We start from the raw sequence: 17,100 nt of genomic DNA, 5'->3' as shown, positions 1-17,100 counted from the left end.
GTATTTATTAAATTATTTTGTATATATGTATTATTTTTTATATTTATATTTCTTTTTGATTTCAGTACAAGATTCTTTATAAATTGCCGAAATAAACTTTGCGTCACATTTTTACGAACATCGTATCAATAATTTATACAAAATTATTTACTTATTTTTCTAAATTTTTATCTTATAATTTTGTCGACTGATTTTTAATTAACTAATCCTTTTATGGGAAAAAAAAGAATTTTTTTTGTATTATTTTTTCCAGCTATAACACGTATTTTTATTTTGTTAAATAAATAAATTGCTGAAATATTAAATAATTCAAATAAAAAAAGTTAGGAAAAATGAAAAACAGAAATTATTTTATTATCAGAAGTCTTGTTAGGAAAAATATTTTTTTTCAGAACATTGTTGTGAACAATATTTAGAATATTACAATTATATCAAGTTTGCAACTTAACATTTAATATAGAAGTGATAAAAAGGATTTTCTTTCCATATGCAAATGCTTCAATGCTATGCAAATGCATATAGTTTTTTTTTACATTCGCAAGTGGATAGAGATTTATGAGATCAATATTTCACTCAGCGGAATTTCCAAGTGGAGTCACTTACACAACACTTTAAAATGAACCCCTTTTATTATTTAGTGACCCTTTATAATATGACCATGAGCAGGGGTCTGTCTAGGTTTTTCTGAGAGGTACCTATTTTGTGAAAATTTAGACATAATTTGTGAAAAATTAAAAATTATACTAAAAAATCAACACAAAAATATGGATTTATCGTTTCTTAAGGGATACAAAAATAAAAATTTAAGAGAAAGTATTTTGTGAAACTACCGTTTTTCCTAAAATTGAATTTGTGAAATTACCGTTTTTCCTAAAGTTGAATTTGTGAAGGTACCGCTAAACGGTAGTAAATTCGGCCTGGACAGACCCCTGATGAGATACTACTTTATGAGAAGTACAAGAATGTGTTGGTGTTTTTCTTTTTTCATTTATGTTTTACTTTCGCATAAAATTACATTTTCCAAAATTTGTAAAAATAAAAATAATATAAAGGATTACATCACGTTTTAAATATGCTAAATTTCTTTTTCCTGCTAAATGATACTGTCGCATTAAGCCAGTCTGACAGAACCACTAGTAGATATATTTTATAACACTCCAAATAAAAATTCGTGATAGATATAGCATAACAGAGAAATATAATGAAAACTTTATTAGTAATTTCTTTTCTTGAATCTGGTCCATTCACTTAATTGGCGAAAAATTCCAAATATGTTCCTTATCTTCCTTGATTTTTTAAACTCCCGTAAGTTTCTCAGAGCAGTAAAATCAAATTATAATTTTTGTTTCTATGAAAATATTTAAGCAGGAAAAAAGGCGTTTTTTTTTTTTCATTATTTCTATACATACTCAATTTTATCCGATAATGATGAAGAATATCGACCTTTAGCATACCTCCATAGAATAACTAATTTACACTAAAAAAAATACAGCTTTTTTTGTTCTTTAAAGATGTTTTATTTTTTAAGCTAAAGATAGATCTGACTTCATGCAAATAAAAATTTAAGCTATTCTGTTTATGAAGTTGATTATGAAAAGAAAATTTAAGGACCCAGTTTTGTGCACCATCGCTGTATTTATAAAATTTTATATAATCAAAACTTCGTACGAAATTTTCTAAATCATTTCATTCAAGATTTCAGTTTTTGTAATAATTGCCCATTGATGGTCCATTCATTAACCAAGAGTAGAATTGAATTGAAAATAATTTTTGTTACAATTAATAAAAGTTTCAACCAATTAAAAATGTTTGCCTTTTTCTCTTTAGCGTTTGTTTTGCATTTCTTTATTAAACATAATTTTTCGAAAATCTTTTCTGATAAAACAAACGTTCTAATTTTTAATAATAAATACTTTTTAATAGCAAATAAAAAATAAAATTTGCTCTTCTAGAAAAAATATATAATTAAAAATAATTAAATAAAAAATAATTAATTAAAAATTACTGCTTTCTAATCTTTTAGCAACGCTAAAGACTTTTCCTTGTTTCGCTGAACATTTTATTTTTATTTCTTAATGATTCAAGAGTAATGCTTTATTTTTTTATTCTTGGTTTAGTAAAATCACTTTAAAGTTATCTTAACCAGTATAAAAAGAATTAATTTAAACAGCTTGATATTTATTTGAATGTCAAGTTATGTTCTAGCAAAATTCATAAATGATTCTCTGTCTAATTGTATATTAATAGTTATTTTACTACCACTCGAGAATATCTGCAATGAAGAGCAAAAAAAAGCAAACATATGTGTATTTAAATATATATTCTGTTCACTTGTGCATAAACAATTAAAAATGTGTAAAATAAACTAATTGAAGAAAAGATATATGCTATTAGTTTTTCGCAATTAATTCAAAATACTTTTAGAGAATTAAATAAGGAAAAGTTTCTATTGAATGCATTTTTCATAATTAACAAACAGCGCTAAAATAGCTTAAACCTAAGTGAGATTAGCAGATTAATCCCACTTTAGAATTTTAAAAATTTATCGTAGGATCTATGAAATTAGAAACACTGTTTCTAAATCAAGACCTACGTATAAATATATTTATATTTATATATTTTTAATCAATATTTTTTAAAATTTAAATTATTTTATATATATTTAATAAAAATTTCAACTAAGAGTTATGAAAATAAAAACATTTAAACTATATTTTTGTAATAAAAATGTCTTTTAATGTACGACAAAAAAATCTTTCAAATACGTACATTCAAATATTTTATATAAACATAAGTTACTATGTTCTGAATAATGTTAACATTAAAATCATACGTGATTTCATCGTATTTTCCCTTTGAGATTAGAAATATATATGAATCAGATAGAATCTCTGAGTCTGCAACAGCGACGAAAATTGAATCCCATCCAATTCTTGAAACCAGTGCGACGGCGATCGCTGGTTGTTGCAACAGAGGGAGGATGAAAGAAGTGCGCATGCGTAAAGTCATTGCAACATGCGATTTGTTGCTGTTGCAGCCGCCGGTATGAAGACTCCTTACCCGACATTTATGTTTAATAACATAATTATACGAGGGTAATTAAATATCTTTTACGGAAAATAATTTGTATACAAAGTCATTTGAAGTCGGGTGATAAGATCTTGTAGTACTTTATGTACTTTTAATTGTAAATATAATTTTATAGTATACAATTACATAATATATAATAATCGTTTCTTATTAGAATATATCAACTTACAATAGTCTCCCGAGGGGTTAATATTTTAATAAGTTGCAAATATTAACAATAATAATAAAGCATCCAGTTTTAAAAAATGTGATTTTTAAAAAAAATAGCAATATTAGACAAAGGAAGTATTCCTTGAATATTATAACATAGCTATGCCATAAGTATAATTATTAAAATTATGAACAATTTTAGAATTGCTTAAAAGTTCTAATCATTTTGCTAAATAGCACACATGTGCTTCAATCCAAAGATTTTTTATCTTTTTTTCTCATTCCCTTCTTTACCGGGAAAAAGGCTACATTCTACTTCAATTCAGAGATTTTCTTTCTTTCTTTTTTTCCATTCTTTTTCTAACTGGAGAAAAGGCTACATTTGACTGACGAGAGTGTGCTAGGCATAAATAGTCAATTTATTTTTTAAAGCATAGATACTGAAACTTTTTTGATTTATATTCATTTTCAAAACATCCAGTTAATAACCCATAGTTTAAAAATCAATTTTTTTTAAAAAAAATATCCACAAAATTATGAAAACGATATTAAATTATATAAAAGGGCATTAGTATTTGCAATCCAACATTCCAATGTGATACCTGCAAGTGGACGCAGTGTGGGTATCTCAATCCTGAGTGGTTGTTGAAACGTGGCATTTGTTTACGTTAGCAACTGTTCCTTCCATTCTATTTTAAGTAAGCCAAGAATCCATTCTCTTACGTGACACATTCTCTATTCTTTCACGGAGATTTCAATTCTCTCACTTTATATTTATTTTGTAGACATATTTTACATACAGCAAATGGAACATTTTAAGCTTCTTAACTCTTAGTCTATCTCGATTTATTATTTACATACATCCCATTCTCATTATTTATTTGTGAAAAGCCTTCATTGTCACTTATTTCTTTTGAAAAAAATTCATGCAGTTATTAAGAAACTTTAAAAAAATAAATTAAAAAAAACTATTTTTAACTGTGCCAACCTTAATAGAACTACTATGAATCACAGTAAGAGTATAAATACAGGGTATCTGCTACATTTTAAATTTCTAAATTCATGACTTTCCATAACTAATTCCAAGAATTTTTCATGACTTAACAAAGTTACTATTTAAGACAAAACACAACAATAAATTTAAAAAAGCATTATAATAATATTCATTGAAATGATAGGTATAACCAAAACTGTTACTCTGATCTTCATATTTATAGATTTTAAATTTAAAAAACAGAGTAAAGAATGAGTTGAGGCAATAAAATAGCTGAAAAAATACAAAAGCAAATAATTTTTCCTGCAGAATTACATTCTAAAGATACTTTTCTTGTTCATCAGAAGGGAAAGAAATACTCCTGATTTTTCTGTTCTCATTTTGGAATAAAAAAATCGTCCAATGGCTGGTTTGCATCAGCTAAAATTTTAAATTGATAAAGTAAAAAAAATAAATCATAACGAAAATTCTGAAATCACAGAAGTTTAAAAGATAATTCCCTCTAGAAATGTTATTTTCTTTGATTTTTTTGAAAGAACACCATAATTTTTAAGAACACAATAAAAACATTTTATATCTTAATCAAATATAACTGTGAGTGGGGATTTTGTTACAAATTCAGATATTCGGAACACTATAGAATTGGGGAGAAGGAATAGATTCCAGTTTAAAAAATTAGATTTTTCGGTGACCTAAATACATGACTTTTTTTTAAAAAAAATAGTTAAAATCATGACTAATCTTGTTCAATATCGAAATTCATGACTTTCAAGGTGTGCGGATACCCTGTAGATATAATATACACTATTTAATTGTTAATATTTTTAAAAAAATTAAGAATTAAAGACGAAAATGTTTAAGATTTTTGCTAATTGCATAAAATTAAAATAATTTAACTCCCCTATCACTTATGATTTTTAAAAAAAGTGTAGGATTCTTTCAGAAAAGTGCATTCTCTAAAACTTGTACTTTTCTTTATCTCAATCAGAAAAATTCAACAATTGTTTTTTTTTTTTGGAAATATCAATTTTCATTTGTGTTCAACAGATTACTTCTTGGGACCTGCGAACAGAGAAGTACACAAAAATAAGTAAATATGAATACTCAAATGAAATTTATGGTCATAAAAAGTTGAGAATTATCAATAACAATATTTGAGCCGAGGATAATTGTCATTGAGAAACTAAACTAGGAATACTAAAGTGCTATTGCATTACTCAATAAAACTAGTACAATGTAATTAAAATTAAACTACTTTTCTTTTTAAAACATTTTAAAATAAATAAAAAGGAGTAGTTTAAAGGACAATACACTTACTGAGAAGATTTGATCAGACAAAGCTAAATACTAATATCCAACATCTTTAAGGAAGAATAGAAGACTCCTATAACCTTTCACAAGAACAGTGAGAGTAGAACATGACAGCCAAAATCTCTTTAATATATATTGTGATTGAATTTTGCAACACAAACCACACTACATATTAATATGTTTAGCCTAATTCTTTCCAAGACTCTGTCAGATCACTTTGAGAAACAGGACGCAATAGGACACAAATATCTTATTTGATAGACTAACTGAAAATATGTACAATATTAAAAGAAAATCTTAAAATACAAAATTAAGGCACTTAGTAACTCAACCCATACAGGGGATAAAGCTTGCAAAAAAAAAAAAGAGATAATCCATCCTTTTTTTTTTTTTTTTAAATCTTTTCATAAGAAAAAAAAGAAATAACTACATCTACTTGCTTTGATGAAAATCTCATTTAAAATACATTCACCTACAATACTATCCTGCATTTAATTCTTTGAATATAGAAAAAAAATTTACATGATGCTAAGCAATTGAGTCAGTTACAAATTAATATTATTTTCGGGTTTCAATTTTGGAGTGATTAATTTAAATAACATCTATTGAAATTAAACGTTAATAATTAGGGTTTACATATTAAACCAAAGCACGTGGATAGTAATGAGAAAATAATAAAAAATATATATACTAACTTATTTCTCGAAACCAACTACATGAAACGTTTAATTTTTAGGAAAAGTAGCAATTATAAATTATATTATTGAGTAGAACGATAAAAGAAACTCTAGCAATGGCAAATCAATTCAGTCGTTGTAATGGCGGAGCTTGTGAGCATCATTCGCTTTCTCCCCCTCACGCATGGTTACTTATCGACTACCTAACTGCAAATAATTCTCCGTTGCATTTCAGGAACTTAACGTGGATAATTTTTTCTCCAAAACTTCTCTTGTAAAACCTGTAACTTCGCGCTTTCAAACGGAGTTTGCTAAAAGGCTGCGATCTTCATATTTTCTCCCTAACAATTTGCTGGCGAAAGCGGTTCGAATAAGATGCATGTAACGCTGAGATTAAATTAGATTTCCGATTTCAAAGATAATTTCTACCAAGATATTTTATGATTTTTTATAATCATCTAGATATTTTATGAATATATTTTATCTGGATATTTTATGAATATATTCCAGACGTAATTTTTCCTCTCACAAATTTATTATTTCATATAATAAATAGATTAAATAATTAGTTTCTTGCAGAACTTATAATAAAATCTATAATAATCTGGCACAGCTTTAAATAAAACGTGAAAATTTTTTTGTTCCAAATTTTTGTGTATTCTTAGCCATAATATGTTTAGTATAATTATTGCCGTGTTTTTATTTTAACTAGGGTAAAGCAACCAGTGAAGGAACATTTCATATATATTGATTAAAAATAAGAGTTTTAAAGTTTTTCTTTAGATTGATTGGCAACAATAGCTTACTGCCAAACTATAGGAAGTCATCTAGCAATGTTTTGGATTACCTGGTCAATTATACTTCTCTGGAAAAAATTTTGAATTCGTTATTATCTCTGGAACACATTGTTTACTTGAAAAAATTATAAGGTGAGTGTTTGTAGTTATATGTTTGAAGTGGAATTAATTGCATGTAATAGTTTTATTTTTCTCACTGTGAAAAAGAGAATTCAAAATATAATTATTGAAGTTACGTTTTACTTTTTTAAGCATCATCATAGCATAACAAAGTACTGAGATAAGGGGGTGTTTATTCACTGGATCACCAAACGAGGAAGAGCCAGTGAAGGAACAAGTGTTCCTTTACTGGATTTTTTTCTAAGTTAATGAAAATAAAAGATAAACTTTAATTTTCTTGTACCTTTAGTGATGTTCCGCATCAAAAGTATGTTAAAAATACGGAAAATGACTTCTAACCAGTGAGGGAACAGGCATGTTCCTTTACTTGGCATACATTTCCCAGTGAATGAGCAGTATGTGTTAATATGCTGACACTTTAATTTTCAATTCATGATTACAAACAAGAGTTAACATTTTCCAAGTATTTATATGTTATAATTTCAAGAATAGCCTGGTTTTTAAATATTTGTATGGCTTATAAAATCATAAGGAGCATTAAAAAATAACCAAAATTAAGTGCTCCTTCACTGGGAAATTTTGTGTTCCTTCACTAGTAAGAGCTGTTCCTTCACTTGGTCTTCTTACTACTTGTTATTTGAACCTCCAAAACTTTAAAACAATATTATGTAAATTCTCTACAGTTTTTTTACATAATTTACAATTAGTAACAAGTATGTTGACACTGTCATTTAACTAAAATTACGAATTTTGAAATTAATATAATTTTTTAAAAAGTTAGCGAATCTTAAGTGTTCCTTCACTGGTTAGTTTACCCTGCCTTGTAATATTTTCAAAATATTTGGTGAAAAAAAATGTATCTTGGTTTAAAGAAAAACTCGTTTTTTAGTAAAATTTTGCTATTTTTTCTTTAAAAAAATTGGTGAGTTATAACTGAGATTAGTGCATAAATTCGTATATAATATAAATAAGAATTACCATAAATTGTATACTTGTTTTTCATACGCTGCACAATTTTCTGCTAGAGAGTTGAAAGAATGGAAGCTTTTGTAATATCATCTAAGTTATTCTAAGGATATTCATTTATTATTATATATTATACTAGCGCTATTTGTTTTTATTCAAATAATACTTCAGATTATCTTAATGCATGCGATTAATTCCACTTCAAAACGTTTATAACGAATTTATGCGACGTGTAAAAAAAGAGAATTTCTTTTGAATTACTTTTGCATAATTCATTTGCATACAGAATGGTAAATCAAAAGAAAAAATATCTTGCGTTAATAAGAAAAACAATTGAAAGAGTTTTGTTATTAAAAATGTATGCAATGAAAACTATTTGATATTTGCATCATGTTAAACTACGATAACACGAATTTGGAATAAAATAAAATTACGAATAATCCTTCTGGCTAGACCGACTGCAATGAAATTGTGTTACTAAAAGTTCTAACTCCAAAAAGTTCGAAAAAAGCTCTTACGTTCTTAGTGTAACTAAAGTTCTTGGCACCCTTATCTTCTGAGTTGGATTCAATATAAGAGCGTAATAAAAAAAAAAAAACAGAATATAAGGAAAGGAAACTTTTTCAATAAAATTGTTTGTGAATTATTATAAAGTTGCTGATAAATTTAGATGTATAATTAAAAAACCTTTTTTTATTATTTATTTCCTTAATTTTTCTACCCCCTTAATTTTCCCGTTCTAAATATTTCAGGAAAAAATTATTTATACATATTTCTAGTCTTATAACTGTAATATCGAAATATATTGGAAAATTTGTTTTTTGAAAATTATGTCATACTTCAAGAATAAAATTTGTTAAAATGAACATTAAAATATTTCTAAAATCACGTTGTTTTAATAATTTTGTTAGAAATTGCACTTATTGAAAATACTTATACTTTTGAAAATACTTATTATTAGTATTACAAATTTTAGGGAGAAAAAAAAATCAGGCATAGTTTTTTTCTGTTTTTTTATTTTTTTCTTAAAAATTAGCTAATTATTAATAAAAACTAAGTATTTTGAAATATTAACTAAAATATTCTGTTTTATTCATTTGTCATTATTAAACTAGTATTTTTTTTTTTTTTTTGGTTTTAATAAAATAATTTTTCAAGTTATCTTGATTGATGCAATTAATTCTAATTCAAAAAGTCTTTTACAAATTTATGTGGCACTTAAAACAAATATTTTTCCGAATGACTTTTTCATAATTTATTTACATACACATTGGTAAATGATAATGCAAAAAATGAAATCCAGCTTCAAATATTAAAACAATTGAAGATATTTTGAAATTGAAAATCTAATATATATAATTCTCTTACGTGGCTCCCAAATTTTGGCTGTATTTCTTTTCCGCCGGTGGCAACGTTTGCTTTGTTTTGCTTAGTTTTGAAAATACCAAAGTAGTCTTCCTTTTAATGATGTGTTTCTGATCTAATATATATAATTCTCTTACGTGGCTCCCAAATTTTGGCTGAAGTACTTTGTACAACTAAATAAGATTCTTTTCACATCACTTAAATATTTACTTCATTTTCTTCATTTATAGAGAAAACAGTCGGCAAAGAATTCTGTTAGGTTAAAAAACATTTCTCTAAAAAAAAAATAACGAATTCCAAAAGAAATAAAAATAAACAACTTAAAAAATAAAAATGCTGCCGCCAGCCATAGAATTTTTTGAAAGTTAACTTAGCAACATAAATCAAAATGACATAGAAGCGCAACTAGATCAAAATTATGATACCTGAGCGCTTGACGTAACAAATCCTTCAATTTTATAAGTGTTGTATCGCCAAATGCCTAAATTAACAATTGTGTTTTTAAAGAATTTCTATAAAAAGTTTTAAATAAGCAACCTACTTTAACAACTGCTTCTTGAAGAACTTGGCCCATTGATTAAAAATATTGTTTCAATTTTACAGTACTAACTTTACTTCTACTTTCATTATTGCTATGACCCTCTTTCATTACATTTTACAACTTCATGCTAAATTTGTGTTGCTAAATTTGCAAAGTTGTTTTGTGGTTGAATACTGACATTTAGAAATGTGTGCATAAAAAAAATAATATTTAGAGGTTAAGAGTTGCCTCAGAAAAATTTGAATTGTTGACATTGAATTTAACAATGGAAACAATCGTTTTTGTGAAAAATTGAATTGTATTGTTGACATCAAAACTAAAATTATTGTGTTTCAACTTAACAATACTACCTTAATTTATACTTTAGAATTGCCTCGGAGAAATTTGAATAGTTAGCAACGACTTGAACAAAAAGTTTTATTTTAACTGATAAATACTATATTATAGTTTAAATTTTTTCTATGACTATACTCATTTTCTTACTCTTTTTCTTTGTTTTTTATACATTTTATATTTTTGTGATAAAATAAAAACTTATAGTTGTTCTGCTTCTGAACACGGATGAAAACACAAAATGATGGGCTTCATCAACTATCAAAAATATATACATTTATTTTACAAATTCCATATTATTAGGGTGGCGCCCTTCAGAGAATTAAAAATACAAAATTATCTTCATCAAAGCCGATGCTTTACATCCGGCGTTCAGTGGCAGACTACTATTTCATATTGTTTTACAACACATGGCTTTAGCCCTCTGGTGGGAAAGACTTTAAAACAAAACTTACAACAGTTACTTTTCTCAACAACTGAAATTTAGAATAGTGTGATTATGCAAAATATGTGAACTGTTTGCAATTTCAAATTAATATTGAAATGTACAGATTTAGAATTTTCTACAGTGAAAAGATTTTGGAACTTCAGTATTCAAAAAAGTATACAAAAACTAGACGTTAAGAACGTATCCAATGAGCGAGCAAAGCGAGCATCGGATTGTGAAGCAATCCGAAATGAACTGCGAAAGCAGTTCCGGGGGTTGGTGAGCGCCAGCGAGCAGGGGGCGAAGCCTCCTAGTATTAAAAATATTTGTAACGAGTTAAACTTCAAACAGGAATTTGTGATATAAAAAAAAATCACAATGGCTAGAACGACAACAAGTGAAATTGTGTAACTAAAAACTCTAACATGAAATTCTTAAATAAAGTACGACTACTTGGCATCCTTGTCTTCTGAGTTGGGTTTAATGTAAAAGGGTCATAAAGGACAAAAATTAATTGCTGAGTAATTCTTTTCCAAATCTAGTTCAATACAACACAACGATAGCACAGACAGCTTCAATTGGTAAAATGTTGAAAGCAGAAGTTCTTTATAGAATAGTCATAGATTGGCTCCATTGAGCGTTTGTCTTTCTCGAGGAGCAGACATATGGACTCTAATATAGGTGAATACTTCACATGTGGCAGACTGCGCATTTTAAGCTCAAACGAGCGAATTTTTTTGCCGGCGCGAATTCTAACTTTATTTACTGCGTATCAAAAAATTGCTCACATGCAACGTCATTGTAAATAATGGTGAAATTATTAAATGTATAAAATGGCTACTGCTTTTTTGAGTTATTTGTAAAAAAATTTCACCCCAAAATGGCAACTAAAAAACGTAAAGTTGATAGTGCCATGCGTTCAATGATGAATTGACTTCATTTTATTTCAGAAGTTAGAAGTTTTATTTTAGAAGTTTTACTCGGCCCACCAAACTTTTTTTTTCTCGATTTTTGGCCCCCGATCAAAAAAAGTTTGTCACCCCTGCCCTAAAGAGATCAAGATAGCACTTTCAAGAAGTTTTGCTTGGAAGTAAAAATATTCAACGATCGGGAAATGGGCAAATTGGACAATAATGAATATAAATAAATTTGTGAAGGGCCCAATTGAAAGATAAATTATTTTGTGAAGTGTCCGTTTTTATGAAAAGATAATCTGTGAGGGGTCCGCTAACGGACCCAAACTTCTTCTAAACAGACCCCCTTAACGGAATGTTTAAGTCTATTCTTTAGTATTTCAGTAAGCATTGCAGCGTTCCGAACAATTCCACGTTCAGAATGAAATAACAAATTAATGATGGTTAAATAACAGAAAAGGTATGTACTCGGAATCGTATACTTTTGGAATTTTCACATGGGCAACTACGTAACAGTTGCTACCAAAAACACTTGTGATGTTTTTCCAAGTATTTTATGACGTTCGTAGATGACGAGGGTTATTTTCTAAAGTCAATTTCGGTAATTTTCATCTTCCCTTATCGTATCGATCAGGGAGAAACCTTGGAAAAAATTAATGAATGAGGGGAGGGTAGTGTCGGATTTCCTTTTATTACGATCCTCACAACATTTTTCAAAAGGCAAAAAGTATCAAAATTTGTATGATGTTAAAAATTACCAGAGAGTTTTCTCGAAACTTCATTGACTTTTATCGATCCGGCCTAGGAAATTACCACAATAGAAAAAGGCCGTGAGTAACGAGGGTGATATATCAATGATTAAAAATAAAGCCTTGATAAAAAATTTTATGTTTTAACTTAATTAACATTAAAAATAAATGACAGCATTACGGTTTTCTTAAGACTAGAGTTTAAGTGCAGGACGAGGATTATGAAAATCCTCTCACATCGAGTGGAAAGCGACTAGCAACTGAGAAACCAATTAGGAACAAACAAAGTTTAAAACTTAGATCAATAGAAGACCGAACCAAAAGGGGGGTTAGTCATTTTAATAAAACCTTAAACTGTTTTGAAAGATGTTCCAAGAGAAGTAGCCAGACAACTAGACATAGATACAAGCCCAATGACACAACTTGAGGAGTAGCAAGCAATTATATTGCTTAAATGTGCGAAAGCTGTTGGCAGCGATAACCTACATGGTGAAATATTCAAAGAAAGTTAAAAAAAACTGTAATCAAAACTTTAATTGGCCGGTAAGACATTGCAGGCTTGATATGATACCACCTCCCCCCCCCCCAACAAAAAGCGCGCATTTTTACACAAATATAGCCGAGTAAGGGATAGCATTCAAAACATGGCAAACTTTACACTTTATTTACGCAGTGATATTAATTTTCTTAAATTTGTTTTAAACTCACAACCTTGTTAGAATTTATAAATTGATGAAAACTCTTATAAACGGTAAAACTACGCATAAAATTAAACACAAATCACAATAATAAAGCTTCCTGTAATATTAAGCCTGTAAGCACATCGCCTCACAAACATAACATAATTTTCTAAATTTCCTTCGGTTTCAGGAAGCTTGTTATTGTTTATAATATACTTTATGCTTGTTATTGCTTATAATATACTTTATGCTTGTTATTGTCTATAATATACATAAGCTTATATAATTTTGAATGCTGAAGTAGAAAGATATCTGTAAGCAAACATAAGATTTTTTTTTTAAAAAAAAAGGAAAATTGGAGAAAGATTATTTTTTATTGTTTGTGTGTTCTACTTTTATTTTGAGAACCATTTATAAACATAACTAACTGAAGCATTCAAACGTTTCTCCAGATTTTTTTATAATGATTTTAAAAGAACGAAAAGCGTCTTACGAAAGGTATTTTCGGCTTTTCAAAATACACCATGACTGGATAAACCACATTACCACACAACAAAGAATGGTCACTTTGATAACTGAAAGACCCCCAAAAGAGTTTATGTAGAGTTAAAAAACGAGGGGGTGGGAGAATAGATTCAGTAAATAGAGAAGTAAGAAATTTTTTTGTCTGAAGGGGACCCTATATAGTTTAACATTATAAGAGACAGAAAATGCTTGAATGCTTCAGTTTTTGTTGGTGATAATTTATTTTCAGACAAGTTGTTGCAAAAATCCAGTCACAAAGCTAAGTCAGTGGTCGGCAAAGTTATTAGTCAAGAGAACCAATTAGCAAGAACTCAGAAAGTAAAATCTCTTTCAAGATATATATTTTTTACTAAGCATTTGTAGGTAGCTATATTGCCATTCACTTAAGTAGTTCAGTGTTATTCCTGTAGATACAGTTGTACTGAAATCAATACAATGGCATCGTTAACTTGATACATCAAATAATGTAAAAATGAACTTTTGTATCTTTTTGTATCAAAATATCAAAGTTTTTTTTTTGTTTTTAGACATTTTCATTGAAGCTGGAAATGTTTAAATGAGCCACGATTTACCAACTACTGAGCTAAGACAAATATATTTTAATAAATTAACTATAAATATAATTAATATACAAAATAAAAAATACTTTCAAAGTTAATTTTCATGACAGACAATACTTTAATAGTTATTCCAAAGAATGGCAATCATTATAACAAAAGGACAATAAGAGTTCAGTGTAACTTTAACTGATAGAGTCTGCATTATTGACTATTATTTGTTAAATTAAATCGCAATTATCGGTTGCATTATAATATGTTGAACGTTAGTTGAAATAAACCCATTGAATAAATGAATTTTTTTTTTCGTTCTTTTCTTTCTATCCTTTTTTCTAAATAAATAATGAAACATAAAGTGTAAATTATTAATTAAAATTCATAAATAACATTGAAAAAAAATTTCAGTTTTATATTCGTATTAGAAAGTAAATAAAGAAAATGGATAAAGTCAATTTAATTAGAATTGCAGCCAATATCATTACTAGTTATTTCGAATTACATATTGCGGTTATTCTAAGAACTCGAAATAGAGTTTCTTAAACTCCATAAGTCATTATTTTTATTCTTTCGTCTCACATCCTATCAGCCAAAAAGGGTAGACGTTGGAAAAATCGTTTCGCAATCGCAAATTCATCCAGGTGGAACATCACTTCTACTTCTACATCTCTTTATTTGTTGAGCCAGGAAATGAAATCTTTAGTGAAGACGTCAAAGATAAAACCGTTAAGTCAGCCTTGAATAAATATAACGCATTTGTTTGTAAACCTAATGTACGTAATGTTGTATCATGTACCTAAGAATGAAATGTTAGTCAGACAACGGGTACAGTTTATTTTATAATTTTTTTTCCAGAGGAATTAATAGTTGGGATTTATTTTTTTACTTAGCATTTTATGGAAAACTAAAATATTTTTATCGTGTTATTACTTTCTAAGCAAAGAAAGACTTGTAACGAAGAAACAATTCTTAATTAATAAAGTTCAGGAATAAATGTAAAAATGTTTATATTAAAAAAAAATTGATTGTTAAGTAAATATTGGTTGTTATGAAAAAAAATGTTTTGTTGTAAAAAATTGTTTTCAAGTTAGGGTTTATGTCAGACATTAGAATTTAAAAGGCTGCATCTAGTCTCTTTTTGATTTATTTTTGCTGAATTGAAAATAAATCAAATAGGCTGAATTGTGAATTACGTTGAAAGAAAATCAATTGCTATAAACGTTGAGAAGGGGAACACATGTTTTTATTGTCGAATCTGGTTATTTTATTTTCAGTTGGGTACTCTTGAAGAAGAGAGGACCACGCATACAAACTCATGTAACGTAGACATCACCAGTGCCGTAACTTCACCCCTCGGGGCCCCGAGGAAAAATTTTTGGCCCGTGCCCGTTCTAAAACTTTCGGTACTCCATTTCAAATCGTCATTTTAGCTATTTATGTATCATGTTTTCGCGTACTCTATATCAATGTTACCAATCTACGACATCCGACAGAAAAAATTTTACTCGGAAAAAAAACTATTCATGTTGACCACTCTTGCCCCAAATCCGCAGAAAGCTTATCCTCTTTTTCCCCTAAATATAATACTAATAATAAAATACCAATTTTATAATATATTATAATACACCAATTTTATATATTTATACACTAGGAAGGTCTTTCCGAAACAAACCTTTGAAAAAAGGAAAATTATTAGTTTCAAATCTAAAAATGTCAATCTACGTTATAGAAATATAATGAAATTAAAGGCTTTTTATAGGCACACATGTGCGTTTTAAAAAGTAGCAATTGAAAAAGTATCCCCCTTTTTTTTCTCTTAAATATCGATTAAAAAAAGAAAGTTGATTTACTCCAATATGTAAAGGGCCCTAAAAAATATAGCTATATTTTGAAAAGATTTCATTCTTGAATATTTTGCTTATTGAAACTTCTGATCAGACAGAATGACAAATAAATAGTATATGAATTCATGATGTCATGTAAACATATATAGCAAAACAATTACGAATTTTTTATATTCTTAAGCGGAAAATGAGAAAAAGTCAAAGATTTTTTTGCGCTTATCAAAAAAAAACTACTTTTTAATGGCTTTGTATGACAATGAATTTTAATTGCTTCGGATTTCTCAGCTGAGAAATATAATAACTTTGAACGAAATATTTCAATGAATATCTTAAACATCGGTTACAGTATAGATCATAGTTACGATTTTTAAAAAAAAATATAAATCTCAAAACTTAAAAAAAGAGAGGAAAGTTGAATAAATTTGAAGCATTCTTAAGTGAAATGTTTCTCTCATCTTGTTCCGGTTTAATTTATCTAGTTTTAAATCGAAATTGCCATGATTTAAATGGAAAATAAAGTTATTCAATTGATAAACAGAAATGTTCACATTTTGAAGAAATGATAAATCATAATGTTGATGGTCGGATAAATTTTTTCCCTTCATCTGCAGTATTTATAGCCGTAAAGTATATTATAAACAATAATAAGCTTCCTGAAACCGAAAGAAATTTAGAAAATTATGTTATGTTTGTGAGGCGATGTGTTTACAGGCTTAATATTACAGGAAGCTTTATTACTGTGACTTGTGTTTAATTTTACGCGTAGTTTTACCGTTTATAAGAGTTTTCATCAATTTATAAATACTAACAAGGTTGTGAGTCTAAAACAAATTTAAGAAAATTAATATCACTGCGTAAATAAGTGTAAAGTTTGCCATGTTTTGAATGTTATCCCTTATTCGGCTATATTTGTGTAAAAAAGGGCGCTTTTTATGACATCATATCAAGCTTGCAATGTGTTACCGGCCAATTAAAGTTTTGATTAAAGTTTTTAAACTTTCTTTGAATATTTCACCATGTAGGTTATCCCTGCCAACAGCTTTCGCACATTTAAGCAATATAA

The 17,100-nt window shown here is 27.8% G+C and overlaps 1 long non-coding RNA gene across 1 annotated transcript; it reads right to left on the bottom strand.

Moving 5' to 3' along the window:
* Positions 1–661: 661 nt before the first annotated feature.
* Positions 662–9,077, bottom strand: LOC122270801 (uncharacterized). The gene is made up of 3 exons (XR_011636872.2): positions 6,241–9,077; positions 5,552–5,811; positions 662–5,296 (listed from the first exon to the last, which is right to left on the bottom strand). It is a non-coding gene; the product is annotated as an uncharacterized LOC122270801 (long non-coding RNA).
* Positions 9,078–17,100: the final 8,023 nt, after the last annotated feature.

The sequence above is a fragment of the Parasteatoda tepidariorum genome, chromosome 8 (genome assembly GCF_982258835.1).
Source record: "Parasteatoda tepidariorum strain Cologne lab strain chromosome 8, Ptep-v5.0, whole genome shotgun sequence".
NCBI lineage: Eukaryota > Metazoa > Arthropoda > Arachnida > Araneae > Theridiidae > Parasteatoda > Parasteatoda tepidariorum.
Note: the sequence above shows the minus strand (reverse complement) of the source record. Positions and strands in the feature narration are given on the sequence as shown.